At 36.9% G+C, this 18,561-nt stretch overlaps 1 protein-coding gene across 4 annotated transcripts in view; it reads left to right on the forward strand.

Annotated features, from left to right (window-relative positions):
* Positions 1-18,561, forward strand: part of SLC16A7 (solute carrier family 16 member 7) — a 260,082-nt gene that overhangs the window by 83,305 nt on the left and 158,216 nt on the right. For all 4 annotated transcript variants that reach the window (XM_069080575.1, XM_069080583.1, XM_069080569.1 and 1 more), the window contains one exon: positions 6,653-6,742. The gene's annotated coding sequence lies outside the window, so the exon portion shown is untranslated. The remainder of the gene's footprint in view (positions 1-6,652; positions 6,743-18,561) is intronic.

The raw sequence follows: 18,561 nt of genomic DNA on the forward strand, positions 1-18,561 counted from the left end.
CAATTGGGGTTAAGTGACTTGCCCAAGGTCACACAGCTAGTTTTGTGTGTGTGTGTGTGTGTGTGTGTGTGTGTGTGTGTGTGTGTGTGACTCCAGGGCTGGTGCTCTATTCACTGCGTCACCTAACCACCCCCAGAAAATTACATTTGAAAAAGTCTAAGTGAAAGCTGTGAGGATTTAAATCAGTATAGTTGTCATGTGAGGGGAAATAAGAGAAAAACATTTGTGATCTTGCAAAGGTACAGTTACAAAGACTTGGCTATTGATGAGATATGGGGAGTGTGAGTTAAGAATGGGGTGACTAGAAGTGTAGTGGTCTATGGGAAGAGAAGGAGAAGATTGAGCTGGCATCTGTTTCTCCATTTTAAGCATTCAGTCTCCCAAGATACTGTCATGGGGTAGGGAAGGATCAAGATATCACCCAGTTGTTGCTGCATCAACTTCCAAAGCTCCAAGTCATTTAATTAAGTCATATTTTTCAACAGAAGTATCCAAGACTCAGGATCAGCTCTATGGAGTACAGTTATACATTATTATATCTGGATTGAACAGAACTTGACTACATGTCTTTATTTTGTTCCTGTGTCCTTTTTTATGGATATGTCAAAGAAAAAAATATTAAAGTAATTATTACTTTTACCGAAGTAATTTTAACATTAGTCTAATATCCAAGTCATTTTTGACTTAGAGAGATGTCCCAACTAGCAGTTTGTCAATGAATTCTAACATGATTGGTTCTCCAAAATGATTTGAAGTAACATTACAGGACTCTTGAAAAAGGACTTTTTATATTAAAATACAGTTTTGGGGGGTGTCTAGGTGGCGCAACGAATAGAGCACTAGCCTTGGAGTCAGAGGGACCTGAGTTCAAATCCGGCCTCAGACACTTGAGACACTTAACTAGCTGTGTGACGTTGGGCAAGTCACTTAACCCCAACTGCCCTCCAAAAAGAAGAAAAAAAATTCTTGGGGCGGTCAGGTAGCACAGCGAGTAAGAGCAGTGTCAGGATGACCTGGGGATCGAATTCGGGGTCAGATACTTAGCACCACACCCAGAAATAACTGGCCATGTAACCTTGAGCAAGTTACTTAACCCTGATTGCTTTAAAAAAAATACAATTTTGAGGTTACTATACCAAAATAATGGTCACTGGGTAGTTCCTTTTTTGACTACTCCCCTCAAGTGTTCTCCTGGAGAAAAAGTATAGAGAATTCTTCTCTGTGATCAATATGATCCTCTCTGAATGAAGAAGGGTGGGGCACAACACTATTTCTTTAGGAGCCGGAGGAGATGAGAGATTGTTCTTTGAAGGAGTTTATTGCCCAAAGCACTTCAGGGGTAGAAGGTGATGATCTGAAACAAGGCAAGAATTGCCATATTGGGGTGGCCAGGTGGGTCAGTGAGTAAGAGCACCGGCCCCAGAGTCGGGATGACCTAGGATCGAATCTGGGCTCAGACACTTAGCACCCACCCAGAAACACCTGGCCATGTAACCTTGAGCAAGTTACTTAACCCCAATTGCTTAGGGGAGGCCAGGTGGCACAGTGAGTAAGAGCACCGGCCCCAGAGTCGGGATGACCTGGCATCGAATCCGGGCTCAGACACTTAGCACCCACCCAGAAACACCTGGCTGTGTAACCTTGAGCAAGTTACTTAACCCCAATTGCTTTAAAAAAAATTGCTATATTGTCTGGTCCAAGTTTTGCTTATACCCTTAATCTATTTCCCCAGGAAAAGGCCATTTGTCCTTGATCTAATCCAGCATCACACTTGGGAGTCTGGAAACAGTTTTTAGACCAGCAAACTATTATTTCTTAAAATTTTTTTATTTCATTAAAATGAGGTTACCATTATATTTCCATTCATAGAAGAAGATAGGCAGAACTTACAGGTATTTTTATAGTTACATAGTGAAAGTCCCAATTCTTCCACTTTAACCATGATGCTAAAATGAGTCAACTGTAGGGTCAGAGGATTCAGTTGTCTTTACTTGAGTGGAAATTAAGTGTAAACTCTCCTCCTGTAAAGACTAAAGCAAGAGTGGGTTCTGTGCATAGGTCACATGTGTTCCCCATCATGGAAGAAAAGGAAAGATGAGACCAGGACACCTTAGCAGAAATATCTCATTACTTTTGTACAGGATGCTTTGGCCACTTGCCTAGACAAAGAGTTACTAAAAAGTTACTACAATGATTTAATCCCATTAATTTTCTTTTTTTTAATTTATCCTTAATTTTTTTACATATTTCTATTTTTAAAACATTTTAAAGCATAGAGACTTTTAATTCTTTCTATCAGTTTCAAATTTTCTCTCTGTTCCTCCTTTCTTCCTCACCCAATGAGAAAGCAAGAAAAACAATACTTATTACAATTGTGTATAGTCATGCAAAACACATTTCTTTGTCATATTACTTCCATTAATTTTCTATAACTAGTCATTTCCCTTAAACTCTGGTCCTACTGAATCCTAGTAACACCTCCTTTACTTTCAGAAATGAACCAAATCTTACCAATTTTATGGTATATATGTCAGTTCTTAACCAAACAAGGGAAATCACGATTTGCTTGGGTGCTTTATTGCTCTATTTGCTTTCCAAGGTGCTTTTCACAGTCTGCTTTTTGAAAAGGCATTTCCATAGCTCAAATATGCATCTCATATAACTTTATTGCATTTGCTTAGAGTTGCTGAGAGTACAAATTTATCTTTCTTACTAATAGGTGACTGGCTTTTGGCACATTGGGTTTTATTGGGTTGAAGTTGCCAGGATTCCTTTTGTCTTTGTATTTTATGGAAGAGAGCTGCTGAAACTGGTCATAAGAATTCTTTTGTCCATGTGATTACCAAACTAGGCACTTGTGTGATAATTCTCGTGACTTGTAAGAGACAACTTTAGCCTCTGTGTACAGTTGAAATAATGGTTTTGTTAGTGGATATCTAAAAGTACGTTAGGCCACATGTCTCATTTAAATAGCACTAGGAAAGTTATTCCTGGTTGCCATAAGAGTATCACATGCCCCATGTTTCCCTGGTCCAGATGAAACAGGCCTAGGGTAGAGTCTGACCACTTATTCATCTGACAAGGTATACATTCCTGTTTGTTTTTCTAGACCATTAGTCACTCATTTTAAGTGCAGGTCAGTCAAGTGTTGGCAGTTTGCTTCCAAAACAAACACATTGAATCTGAGGAAAGGAAAATTGGGGCAGGTATTTAAAAAACATAAGGTTGTTAGTATTATTATTACTAATGCTCACAACAGCCACAAAATGCCTAATCATAGATGAGATTTTTAATGAATATTTTGTCCAAAGAAATTAATTATTGCCAGAGCCCAATGAGATCTGAGAATTCGCAGACATGATTTGCTCTGCTAAGTTAAAGGCAAGAATCTCTGCTTGTAAGCAGTGTAATTATTTTCTATCCCACCTGAGAAACAGTATGATGATGAACTTTAAATATTCCTTTCAATATTGATATGATTACTTAAAATAAAATCCCTTTGTTTTGGAGTGTGGATATAAATTAAACTTTGATCAATGAACTTTTGCACCTATTTCTGTTAATAAATGTGGTATTTTCATTGTCTTTTTTCCCCTCTATAATTAAATAGGGCATTTATGTAATATTTAAAAAATATCTATGTATAAGTAGATTTTATCTAAATGTCATCACAATCATTTGCATGTGAGGTAGGGAACATCAATAAAGGACTGAAAATGCTTGTGAAGTTAGGATTTCAACTAGAAATTTTGGATTTTGACTTATAAGGAAATTGTTGTACATTTCAAGAATAGAGCTTTATGTAACCTTCAGGTTTTGAAACTACAGGAGAATAATTCTACTGTTACTCCTCAGTGAGAATCTATATTAATTCATAATAGTTGCAAAAGATTTTATAAATCATCTTTTTTTTTTTAACTCAGTCGTAATTGGAGAGAGCTAGGTGTTTCAGCGGATATAGTGAGTTCTGGTCTTGGAGTCCGGAAGCCCTGAGTTCAGATGTGACCTCAGACACTCAGTAGCTGTGTGTCCCTAGACAAGTCATTTAACCTCTTTTTGCCTTAATCCACTGGGGAAGGAAATGGCAAATCACTGTTATCTTTGTCAAGATAACCCCATGTAGGGTCACAAAGGGTCAGATAAGACTGAACAACAATAATTGTATCAGAGATTAGACATTTAATTGAACCTTTAGAGCTTGAGAAACCCAGATTCTTGCTTTCTTGTTCCTCTTCTTCTGTGTTGATTTTTACTTTAACCTTTGAAATAACCTGTTTGAGTATGTGAACTTTTCCAAAATAGTATAATAAAGCTTATACTTGTGATATTGGTTTTCCATTAAAGTAACTACAAAGCTAGTTGCTTTCTTCAATGAGGGAGAGGTTTCCCAGATATAGGCTATCAGAAAATATACCAAAGAATTGTCAGAAAGCTACAGGTACGGCTTTTGTACATTGTAGTAATTATTAGGAGGGGATATCTTTGTGACTTTAGAAAACCAAAACAAATAATCCTTCATCATGATCACACGGAAAGGGAACTGACACTGGGCTCAGAGAACTTGGACACAGATTCTGTTGCAGACTCGTGTCATCTGGGGCCAGTCACTGAATCTTTCTGGATCTCAGTTTTCTCATCTGGGAGGTAAAGGGTTAAAATTGATGCCCTTGCAGGCCCCTTCTAGTCCTAAGGAAATCCTAAGATCATCACCATGATACATTTTGATAGTGCTTTATGACATTCATATTTCTTCATTTCATCCTAATGATAATTCTAGGAGGTAGATAGTGTAGTGATATTCTTACCATTTTAGAGATGAGGAAAATGAGGCCCAGTGGGATTAAACCATTTATTCAACATGCTAGTAAGTGGAGGAGATGGGCCCAGAATACAGTCCTTTAACTCAGAGGCAAGTATTCTATACACTATGTTTTATGGATATATGAATAAAAATGAGGTATTTGTTATCCTCTGACAAGGATTTATTAAACATGAATTATGTACCAAGCACTATATATAATGGGCACTGGGATTAGAAATATGAGTAATGAGAAAATCTTTGAAAGGAGTTTACGTTCTAATGGGAAGGGAACAGGGGCATGTGAATATATAGTATGCATGTGTGTCTCTCCTATCACACTTATGGAATCCCTACTATGTACCAGTCACTGTATGTGTGTATACACGTGTGTCTAGTTATACACACATGCATACACTCATATATTGTTCATATTTAATAATATTCTTTATATATTTTATACTCAAAACAAAAAGAAAATAACCACAAACATATACCGTATAGTGAAGTAAATATATGTTTATATGTGCGTGTGTGTATATGTTCCTGTTGCCTCCCCATTAGATGGCAAAGTTCTTTCAAGGTTGGATTTGTTCTCCTGTCCCAGTATACACATACACATACAGACATATATGTTTATTTACATATACACAGTACATATTAAGTACTATATATATTATATAAGTATTCTATATAGATATATTAAGTACCATATATAGATCTGCATATATTAAAAAGAAAATAAATGTAAATATGTGTATATATGTGTGTATGCATGTATATATAAATATATGTCAAACACAAAATAATTAAGGAGAGGGTGTACTAGTAGTTAGGGGAATCAGGTACAACTTCATGCACAGGGTGAAATTTGAATTAAGTTTAAAAGATCAGGATTCTCTGAGACAGAAGCGAAAAGGGAGTGCATTTCAGGCCTAGAGGGAACAGTGCAAATATGTGCAGATGGTAGATAGTGTCCTGTTTAAGTTGCTGAGAGAAGGCCAGTTTGGCTGGATTACAGAGTGCAGGAAGGGGTGGGATGCCCAATGAAACTGAAGAGCTAGGAGGTGGGCAGGTTGTGAAGGACTTCCAGAGCTTAACAGAAGACTTCATGTTTTATCCTAGAGTGATAGGAACCATTGGGATTGACTGAATAGGGGAGTCACATGGTTAGATCTGTACTTTAGGAAAATTACTTTGGCAGCAAAGTGTAGGCTGGACTGGAGGGGGAGAGACTCAAGGCAGGGGGAACAATTTAGGAGACAGTAGCAATAATCTAAACTATGAAGTTAATTAAATAAATGTAAATCAGGTAAGGAAAGAGCTTTATATTTGTTTCTTTCAGGTGAAAGTAATGTCATAAGTGTTTCACATGTAATATATAGATTAAAACAAATAAGAATAAAAGGAGAATTTAAAAATATTTAAAATAAATTAATTGACCATTTTGACATTACAGTACTGGTGCTTTAGCATAAATCCAAGCTTCCATTTTCTACCCCAGATCTTTTATATTCTCATAGGATCTTACCTTGTGTGTAAGGAAGGACAAAGTGAGCCACGGCTCAAGTCACGAGAACCTGTTAATGACCTTAGCGCTGGTGTCAACTCCTACAACTAAATCCGCTGGCACTCTTCACTAGAGTCATTTAAATATCTAAAACAGAGAGGATCCAGGATAAAGCAGAGAATGAGCAGCCCAGAGAAGACTTAGAGCAATCAGCAATTCCAGATCTGCTCATTCCCTCAGCATTTTTGCACATCAGAAGAAATAAACTTTTCTGTATTTCATTGTGTTCCAGTATCACAGCACTTTCTCATTTGTTATGTTCTTTGATTTTTTTTCTTTTGCAGACCTTTATCCCAGTGCAATGCTTTCCTATGAAGCACATTCAGGCTGAATCTTGGAACAGAATAGGCTGCTTGTGCCTAGAGAGCTAATCTGTGAGTATGTCCCTTTGGTTTTGTCACAATGATGTTCTTTTATCTAATTTCTCCAAATCCGGCTCTCTACTTAATTAGCGGCCTACAAATGAATGGCATTCTGGGCCTAATTTAGGAAGTTGAGCCATGGTAATATAGGGTGATAAGGGTTGGGAAACCCATAAACATATCCAGTGTAATGGACTTTTTTCTTATGATTTTGATTAGTAAACTTTTATTCATATATATATATGTGTGTGTGTGTGTGTGTGTGTGTGTATGTGTATGTATATATATATATATATACACACACATTTTTTTTTGCAAAGAGGTGATCCAGTTTTCCCATACAAACCTTTCAATACATAAACAGTGTTCTGAATCAACCAAGCCATATTCATATTTTAACATGCTTTATCATGTGAGGTCCCAATAACATTGACATATTAATACAATTTACATGGCAAATTTCATAGGGATTCAACAAGTATATATTAAAAGCCAACTGGAAAGTAAACTATATCCCAGAGTTCTCCCCTGTCATCTCAAAGTAGATTCTCAATCCCAGACAGGTCCAGAATTATTTTGGCCTGACAGATATTTACCAGATGAGTGAAAGTCTGAGATCAGCTATCTTAAAATAGCTCCAGATTGGGCTTCCAAAGGTAGGGGATGGAACTGTCCAACTAGATTGTTGTCAGCAAAGGATTATGGAGGGACCTTTTGACTTGAGGAACCTTTTCCATGCTCCATCACATTTCTTTTTGACATTACACCTTTTAAAAATGTGTGTGTTAATGCATGCATAAATACTATACATATATATGTTAGTTTCCACACTTGTGTTAATACATAGATATTGCTAACTCTAGTGTTTTGTTGAATATGTGAATTCATTGATATGGGTGTTACCTCGTTTGATTCAGATGACAACATATCCCAGGTGACACTTGTTCTCTCATACATTCAAGCACAGAAAGTCTACCGAGAGTGACAGAGATTTCATTCTAGGCTTCCATACCTTATGGTATGATTATTATAGACACTAGGCTTCCTATCCATTTTCCTGTGCTTTTGATAATGGGTAGCTAGCCTACTTTTTCTGCATCTCTGGTTGATGATTTTCCTGATGCCACCTCTTGCATGTTGGCAATGGTCTGAAATATAAGGCAGCTTACTTGTGTGTATTGTATGTCTCTTCAATGCTTTTTGAACCAGTTGCAACTTTAGAGAATTTGATATTCTAATACTTTCAACAGCACAGAATCATTGGGAAAATGTGTTGTTTTTTTTTGGGGGGGTAACCAATGTGTTTTTACATATTGGAACAGCTTGGATTTCTTGAAAGCATTGCTTTCTCAAATGCAAAGGTACCCAACCATTTCCTCTTTTTTAGTCTTGGGTGCAACTTACTCTCCATAGAACCATATTGTTCTTAAACAATTCCTGTCCCAAATAATGATGTATTAACTCAAACTGACCAACCACCTACATCATTTCATAATTTGAACCCTACACATTTGGGGTTCAGTTGGGGTGGTGGTGATTCTTTTTCTTGCATTGATTGACTTGTTATGTTTTGAGGCATGAAACAGTTCACACAATCTCATTTGAAAATAGCATCTAAAGGACCTGACTTTAGGGAATACCTAGGGAATTTCTCTCTCACTGAACATCCTCTTTGAGAGCTGCCAATACCTTTGGAATTTTTTTGTTTCATTACTTATTTGATATCGGCAGTTAATGATGTTAATATGCACACAAAAACAAATATATGCAATGCACATGTATGTGCACATTCATGTATGTACATATATGTAGGTATATGTGTGTTTAATGTAAACATCAACAACAGATAACAATTATATAGTGCTAACTATGTGCCAAGGCAGCTCAGTGGCCCAGTACATAAAGTGCCAGTCCTGGAGTCAGGAAAATTCTTCTCCCTGAGTTCAAATCTGACCTCAGACACACACTAGCTGTGTGACCCTGGGCAAGTCATTTAACGCTATTTACCTCAGTTCCCTCATCTGTAAAATGATCTTCAGAAAGAAGTGGTAGACCACTTCAGTATCTTTGCCAAGAAAACCCCACATGGGGTCACAAAGATTGCGGCATGCCTGAAAAATGACTAAAGGGCAACATCTTCCAGGCATTGTGTTAAGCACTTTATAATTATTATCTTAATTGATTCTCACAATAACCCTGGGAGGGAGGTGCTGTTATTATTCCTGTTTTACAGATGAGGAAATGAGGCAAACAAGGGTTACGTGATTTGCCTAAAGTTACATAGCTGGTTAGAATCTGAGGCCAGATTTGAACATAGAACTTCCTGAGTCTGGGACCAGATCTCTATTCACTGTCCCATCTAGCTGTCTTTGTAGGCATAGGCATATATAGTTTGAGAACATGTGATATTATCCCTTTACAAGTGTAGCTCACACCCCTACTATGCCCAAGTAGATTGCATTGCTGAGTAGTTATATGGCTCAAATCACTCACCATCCTGTGGCAAAGCTTCTGGGGATGATAAGTCCCTCCAAATAATCTGGGTCAGTGTCTGGTTACAAATCATCATGTCTGTTTCCAGGAGGAACTTTGAAAGTCTGTGATCCTTTGACACTGGAGCAAGGTTTAATGCCAGACACACATACACCAGAGACAGACACATCTGTGTTAAGGTTTAGGGGCCTCTTCGTTAGGAACAAATGCAGATCATCATTGTTTTTTACTTAAAAATGGATAGTTACTTGAGGCCCTGAGAGGTTTAAGAGCCTGGTCTGGGGCACAGAGGCAGGCTAGCACAGAGACAGGGCCTGAATTCAGGTCTTTTTGCCTCTGAAACTAGTTTTCTCTCTATCCACAAAGCAATGCTTTCTTGGCATATGTAGGTGTGGTCATGAGATCTTGTGAAATTATGTATACACACATACACTTACATACAAGCATACATATATGTATGTAGATACATACTATATATACATATACATGTGTGTTTACATACAAACACGTGCATCTTCTCTTTTGTATGTATATATGCAAATATACTATATGTTTATATAGTATAAGAAAAAAGGAGACAAAGTTAGAGAAGGTCAGATGGAGACAGAGTGAGAGGCAGAGGGAGGGAAGCATGGAGAGAGGGGGTCAGAGAGAAGAGAGAGGGAATATGATCATGAGATATAAAGAATGACATAGTGGTAAAGCACCGGCCCTGGAGTCAGGAGGACCCGAGTTCGATTCAGGCCTCACACACTTAACACCCACACAAATAAACTAGCCGTGTAACCTTGGGCAAGTTACTTAACTCCAATTGCCCTCCAAAAGAAAAAAAAAAAAGAATGACATAGTGAATTGTAGTCAGGAAGATATGTCATACTCTGTGACCATGGACAGATAACAATGTCTTAGTGTTTTTGGCAACTCTCTGAGACTGTAAAATGCAGAGGACTTGCTGGTCTGCATTCGGGGAGTTTCCAGGCCATAAGTTCTCTATACTAATGAAATCAAAGATTGAGATACACAGAGAGATGTGTACGCATGTGTCCACATGCATGTGTGTGCGTGCATATGTACCCAAAGCTATTTATGGCAGGGAAGTGAGTTAAACAAAATCATATACTTCAATGCATATTTCTACATATTTACCAGCTCCTCAAGTTTCCTTCTAGGATAGATTAATGTCTTTTCTAGGGAACAAAAGTGTTCTTATTCTAGATTGGTTAATGTTCAGATTGATATTTCTTTTCCCATTAACTAAATATAAAGTTTCAGCCTTCCCACATACTTTTGAGCAAAATGTGTTGATTTATATACATACACATACATACACACATATATACACATACATATATGAGTCTTTATGATCTTTTTCTTTTCTCCTTTCTTTCTTTCTCTTTCTTTGTCTTTTTTCTTTCTTTGTCTTTTTCTTTCTCTCTTTCTCCTTCTTTCTTTCTTTCTTTCTTTCTTTCTTTCTTTCTTTCTTTCTTTCTTTCTTTCTTTCTTTCTTTCTTTCTTTCTTTCTTTCTTTCTTTCTTTCTTTCTTTCTTTCTTTCTTCCTTCCTTCCTTCCTTTCTTTTTTTTATCAAGTCCGTGATTTCACTGGTGTAGGTCAGGGGTGGGGAACTTGTGGCCTTGGGGCCACATGTGGCACTCTAGATGCTCAAGTAAAGTCCTTTGATTGAATCCAAATTTCACAGAACAAAAGTCCCCTTAATAAGATTTGTTCTGTATAACTTGGACTCAGTCAAAAGGCTGCACCCAAGGACCTAGAAGACCATATGTGACCTTGAGGCCACAGATTCCACACCTCTGGTCTAGGGAACTCCTATTAGGATGTGTCCCTCTATCAGTGCAGATTGACACTTGCAACCCTGTAGAGTTGTCTGTGGGCAGGCACCGGAATTTGGAAGGTTAAGTGACTTACCTAGGGTCACATAATAGATTTATTTCAAAGGCAGAACTTCGATCTGGGTCTTCCTAATGGAAGTATGCTCTCCTTATTCACTATTCATTATTTCCTCTCTTTCATGCTAGAGTAAAAAAATAAATAGCAGTTAGTGCAGTCTTTTTCAATTATTGCACAGTCTCTATTTAATTTTGGTGTTTAAAGTTCAGACTACAAACTATCTCATAGACTAACCATGTTGTATCAGATTTTTTAGGCTCAGAGTCATTATTGGGCTCAGTACATTTGAAGTCATGTAATAAAAAGTCACGTTTTTTAAAAAAAATTCTAGTCTATTTCTAGAAACTTAAAACTATAAGAGATGAAGCACAAACCCTAAGTAAATTGGAGAGATCATTGTGATGATGACTTAAAAAAAATGTCCATTGGAACAGGGGAAAAAAGTCCAGCTGGGTAGCCTATAAATAGGGGATGGCATATTTTCCCCCTTCCCTTTGTGAACCCAGCTGGATTCTTAGGAGAGGGGAGTTCATTGATAAGGCTGGAGTCTGTGGGCAGGTGGTTAAACAAAGGACAATGAACCTCCTGGGCTTCATTTCCTGGGAAGAAATTTGAAGAAGTCTGTTTTACCTTGGGAAACATACTGACTGTTGGGGAGCGGGGGAAGAATGAGTACATGACTAAAATCTACCTCATATAATAAAGTGGCTTTTTTTTTAAAGGAAGACAGTGCTTTGGAAATGAAACCATGTGCCAGTGTCTTAGAATTATTAGGAAAGGTTATGCTTTTCAGTGGAGGATTCTCTTTGTAGAATTGAATTGGACAATTTTATTTTGTAGAAGCTTTACATTTTTACTTTCTGTATCTTCAATTAATCCTTATTTTGGATGAATTCTTATTTTCTTAAGAACAATATCAAACATTATCTCATATGAGCGGTGGTCTAGCCAGTAGATTTAATGTTCCCTTAAACACCATTACCACATTGCTTGTGCATTTCTAATGTTTTCTGTAATGTCTTTAGAACCGAAAGAAGTAACCTCTCCTGATTTCACAAATGGTAATGAAAAATCCACAGCACATTAAGCTGCCTTTAATAGTCCCAGTGGCTCTAGCAACAGACAGCCACAATACACTTAATCATGTTATTACAGTATAAGCCACAAGTTGGGAGATTTTCATGACAGTTATTAGAATATAATGTCACTCCTTCAAATCTACTATTTATGATGGAAGTTTGTCGTAACCTATATTCTCTTTTTCTAAACTGTGCCTTCAAATTACCTTTCCATCTCAAACCTACTGGTATCATTGTTTTTAGGCACTTCTCCCTTTTCTGTTACCAGGTTCCTAAATGGAGAAGAATGCTTAACGGAAGAAATATAACCTTATGATATGCCCTTAGTCCTTAAATAACAGACCATAAGAGGAGGTGCAGTTAGGAGGTCCCGTGCTTCAAAGTACCAGACTTAAAAACAAAAGTCTTGGGCTTATCCTAGCTTACCTGGTATTTGACCCTGAGCATATCAGTTAATCTTCCTAAGCCTCAGCTGATAATAATGGGTTTAAAATCTATCCACACATTTCACAAAGTCATTGTGAAGAAAGTGCTCTGTAAATGCTAGTGTGCTAGGTAATTGTGAATTTTTGGCTGTTTTTCCAATGTCTGGTGATCAGTGGTAGGTCCATAAGACTAGAAGAATAAAGGGATGACCATTAATCTGAGAATGTCTGATTAAATTCTGATATATGAATATAATGGGATATTATTGTGCTATAAGAAATGAGGAAATTGATGCTTTAAGAGAATTTGGAGTAGACTTAATATGATTTGGTTGCATAGTAAAGTGATTAAATGTTTATCTCTGTGGCAGCTCTAAAAAAGGTGTTCATTTGGTGAGGGGTAGTCAGTGAAGAATCAGAAAAATTTATATAATAAGCATAATAAATACATAATAGATTTAAAAGACTTAAAAACTCTGATTAACACTGACCAAAAATGATTACAAAGAACTAATAATGAAGCATGATATCAACCTCCTGACAGAAGTGATAGACTCAAGGTGCAGAATTATATTTAAATATATATTTGCACATATATACACACATACACATACATATGCATACATAAACACATATACATATATACATACAGACATCATACATGTATATATGGTAGGGGTGTGTGTGTTCAGTCATTTAAGTACTATCCAACTCTTTGTGATCCCGTTTGGGGTATTCTTTGCAAAGGTACTAGAGTAGTTTGACATTTCTTTCTCCAACTCATTTTACAGATGAGGAGGCAAATTGGGATAAGTGACTTGCCCAGGGTCACATGGCTAGTAAGTGTCTGAGGTCAGACTTAAACTCAGAAAGATGTGTACCTGACTCCATGTCTGGCACTCTATCCACTGTGCCACCTAGCAGTCCCTCTTGTGGATGGATGGCTAATACAGTTTTTTTGTTATTGTTATTATTTGCTCACCTATATACTTTAATAGGAGGTTATTTGATTTTTTTTTTCAATTGTAGAGTAAGAGGGAGAGATAATAGGTTATACTGTTGATCCTCTTTCATTTATGGTAGACCTATGGACCTTGGGTCCAAATTGTGGAGTTGTACTGGAAGGCGAATTGAATGGGAAATCAGGTGACCTAGGTTCTAGTCCAAGTTGGCCACATACCAGTTGTTTGACTAAGGGAGTATCACCTAATCACTATGTTTCTCTTTTTTCTTCAATAAAATGAAGATGTTGGACTAAGTGATCTCCAGGTTAATTTTTTAGCTTTGAAAATCAGATTTTCTTTTGACCTTGTGAATGTATGTAGTAAGGAGCAAAATTATGTCGATCAAGTGTTTATCTCTGTGGCAGCCCTAAGAAAGGAGGTGTTCATTTGGCGAGGGGTCGTCAGTGAAGAATCTATGAAAAAGGTGGGACTTTAAGTGAACATAGACTAATGGGCCTGATTGGAATAGGTAAGAAAGGAGCAAACAAGGAATATGGATTTTGAAAAGAACTCTAAGCTTTTGCTTAAAACAATGCTTCATCACCAGAAAATAGCACCGGAAGCTTTTGTCATCAAAAATTCTATTTTACGAAAAACTAAGAAGGGACTATATTCCCCCCCCCCCAAACGTTTTAAAACTACCTTTTTATTTGCAAGAAGATTTTAGTTAATATGTTAAGCATTCCTAAATGGCATTTTAAGGATGATATTGGATTATCACTATTGCATATTTCTCCCTCCTCCCTAAATAAGAGGTTCTCATTTCTTCCATCTGGCGATCTCTGAATTAATAAAATAAAAATTTGTTGATTCAGCAAAGTGAATGATGCATCTCACTTTCATAGTGGAAAACATAATGGGGAGGAAAAAACAATATTCTTAAGATTTGATTAATATTTCAATAGGAGGGTAGAACCTTTTTTCTTTCTATTATGAAGGCAAAGAATATGCACTAAACCTATGAGTTTTGTTGTTATGGAGAACTCCTGGGTGAGGAAACTCCATCAATGCAAATTGACAACAACTCTACCATTTGCAGTATTTGAGGCTTTCTGAGAGCACTGAGAGATTAAGTGCCTTGCCCAGGGACATAGATCTAGGTATTACTGGATTTGAAGCTGGTTTCCTATCTACTACACCATACTGTCTCACCTCTACCATAAAAAAATGGGGGAAAAGTTATAATACCTTGTAAACATAGATGGTCTTAAATGTACCTTCAAAGGTACTTTGCAGCCAAGTACTTTCAAAGCATGATCTAATAATTCCTTTCAAGTTGAACCTGAAAGGGTTGCCAGTGGGAACATAAGGAGAGGCTGGAGCAATGCAGCTTCTCAGACTGACCTCTGAGAATGGCGAAGTATACAAAGTTCCTTATCAAGAGTCCAAAAACCTCGTTTTCAGCTCTATCATTAACTCTCAGTGTAACTTTGGACAAACTATTTCACCTTGTTGAGTCTTAGTTTCCGTTTTAGCAAAAAGAATGACCTGGACTAGATTAACTTTAAAATTAATTTCTATTCTAAAACTCTGTGATTCACAGAAGATAGATGGTCTTTTAAGTATACTGTGCCCTAGGAATTCAACCTGGAACTACTCACACCATTATAAATGAAACAAGGGCACACAAGAAATGAATATATCAAATACTATGGGTATTATTTCCCAATATAGTGTTTTGCTGAACTTTGTAGGAAATAAACTCATAAAATTTAGATATTTGTTGATTATTTTTATTTATGTGTCTGCATTGATATTGGCAAGTTTTGTTAAATTTAAGTCTCTCTCTCTTAGATTTTATAGCAACAGGTTTATAACATATCAGACAGTGTGAGTAAAAGCCACAAGGTTAATGCATAAGGATAGTTATGTATTTATTTCCCTCACCAAAAATGATAGTACAAATATGTGATAGAGTAAGTGAAAACTCCTTTTCTCTCTCCATTTTCAGAAGTATTGAATTTTTCAAAATTTGACAGATCAATAAAGATTCTTTACTTTATGGGTTACAGATGTTTAAAAAAAGGGTTAAACTAGGACCTTCTTTAGCAAATTTTTTTCACCGGGGCAATGCTCTTTGGCTTATTGCCAAAAATGGCCTTTGTAGTGTGAAGGTCACCATCTCAGAGTCCATGTTTATGAAGGCAGTTCAGGCTAGCCAGGTGAATCCATCATTTGTATTTTCGAGGTACAGCTTGTTTTTATATTTGTGAATTCTATCCCGCAGTTTTTTTTTTTATTAATGACTATTCTATAATCATACATTTTTATAGTAGAGAGGTCCTTAAATAAAATCTAGGGCAATCGCCTTATTTGGCAGATATGTATGTATATATGTGTGTGTATAAATTCCAGTAAAAAAATATATGTATATATAACACAGCAATATATATACAACATTTGCATACATATACAATACATACCCATATATGCATATGTGTTAATATATACAAACATGTATGTGTATATCTTTAGATGTATATATCTACATACATGTACATCGATATATATACATTACACACAAAAGGCGGTTTTGTTTTTTTTTTTTTTAGTCATGTCCAACTTTTTCAACTTTTCATGACTCTATTTGGGGTTTTCTTGGTAAAGAAACTGGAGTGATTTGTCATTTTCTTCTCTGTGTCTGAGACCTGATATGAACTGAGGTCTTAGTAATTCCAGACCTAGTGCTCTATCTGCTGGGCCAATTAGTGTATATCTGTGTATATACAAACATGTATATGTATATGCATATGTGGGTAGGATGGATAACCCATGGAACTGGTCCATTACTATAATTGTCAGATTGTACAAAAAACAATAATTTGCACAGAAGAACAACCTGGACTGATTTTTGTAAACTGTACATAGCTTTTAATGGCCCTTAGCTTATTTTTTTCTTCTGAAAGAAGACCTCATGTTAAAACATGTTAATATTCTATACATTGAGGCTTCTGGTAGCAAACTGGATAGGACACAGGGCCTAGAGTTAATACAGTCTGAGTTCAAATCCAGCCTCAGACACTCAACTATGAGACCCCAGTGAAGTGACCTAATTTCTGTTTAGCTCAATTTCCTCATCTGTGAAATAAAGATAATAATAGCATGTACTCACAGGGTTGTTATTGTGAGGATCATAGAGTATATTTGTAAAAGTGCTCAGTTCCACATCTGGTGCATAGTGGGCACTATATAAACACTTATTCCTTTCCCCTTCATTGTCAGTAATTCACTGGCATAAAGTAAAAAAAAAGAAAGGCTAGAAGTGACGATGTGTGACAGGCAGAGTTGTGCAGTTACTCCTTCTTCCATCTCCTCATCCCCAATGACTTGTTGCATAGAAGGATTTCTCCCTATAAATGCTCTTCTGACATGGGAAATTGTATCAAAGAATCTGTAATATTCTCTCCCTCTCTCTGTCTCTATCTCTCTCTCTGTCTGTCTGTTTCTCTCTCTCTCTCTCTCTCTGTCTCTCTCTCTCTCTCTCTCTCTCTCTCTCTCTCTCTCTCTCTCTCCCCCAATTCCATGGTCTTAGACAGTGATAATATTCTAACAAAACCTGACAGCATTAGAATTTTTTTCCTCTTTTCTGGAAATTCTTTCAATATTTGAAAAATGTGCTTAGCACAGTGCCTGGGTCATAGTGGGTGCTGTGTAGCTTATTTCCCTTCCCCCTTCCCATTAATGATATGATATAGCTGTGAAGAAAGCAATTTTTAAGTCTCCTAAGAATTAAAGTTTAGTGTTAACCAAAGGGCAATGGAAAGGTACATGGTAGTCATGAATAAATGACAGTATATTACTAACAAAGAACTGGATAGGAGAATATATCAACAATGCCATATTCACAATGCCTACGGTAATTATCAATATGCAGATGTGGTTATCAATCAAAAAATATATCAGGCTTTCTGTATGGGGGATAAAGAGAGAACATTTATTCAAACACCAAATGACTGAGTCCTAAAACCAGAAAGTCAAAGCCATCAGAGTAGTTATGAAATTGGAACAGGTAGATAAAGTAGAAAGCAACCACATTCTCAAGCCTTTAAAACAGAACAGGCTACCTCAGGCAAAGGTCTTTCTCTCCCCACTCACAGCAACCACCTAGTGTCCAGGAAGCATGCTCTCAGCAGCTCCGGCCCCTGGCAGTCCTCAGCAGGAGCCCTTAGCAGAGATTCTGGCTGACTCAAAAAGGGGTTCGTGCTTCCACTGCCACTGCCTCTGCCGCTGCTGCCGCTGTCGCCGCCACTGCCAGTCACTGCAGGAACTCTAGCTTGGCTTCTGCTTCCTCTTGCCCCACCCCTTCCTGCTACGTCAGCAAGTCCAACGGGGCATGGAAGATCTTTAAATCCCATAACCCTTACAGAGAAGCAGCATAAAATGTCAGAAAAACATTATCAGAAAAAAATATTTTAAAAATGTGTCAGTCCAGTAATGTAGTGAAGATGAGAGATAACCAATCAATAAACAACTCATTTATTACACTGGTATAGGAATAGCATCAAGCGTTTCAGAGCAAGCTCTGTTGGATATAGAGCAGAATTCCTATTTTGTTTTTTGCTTTTTTTTTTTGGAGGGCAATTGGGGTCAAGTGACTTGCCCAAGGTCACATGGCTAGTTTTTATGTTAAGTGTCTATAATGCCATGAACAGAAGCTTTCCAGAAGAACTGCTACTGTGAACAGCTTTTTAAAGGTTCTGATTACTCAGTATAGTGATCACTTTATAACAAAAGCAAAACATCCACAGGAAATCAAGGTACAGCATTTACAATGTTACAACTTATCACAGAAAATCACAATATAATATTCACAACATAATCTCAAAGTAAAATAGTCACTCTTAAATTAACTCAATCAGTCACTTATCAGTAGTTTCAAAGTGCAATAGTCAAAGTACTCAAAGTACAATCAACCACTTGTTCA

Source organism: Petaurus breviceps, unplaced genomic scaffold (assembly GCF_028583685.1).
Source record: "Petaurus breviceps papuanus isolate PSGF00001 unplaced genomic scaffold, PetGlider_PUasm1.0 154, whole genome shotgun sequence".
Lineage (NCBI taxonomy): Eukaryota > Metazoa > Chordata > Mammalia > Diprotodontia > Petauridae > Petaurus > Petaurus breviceps.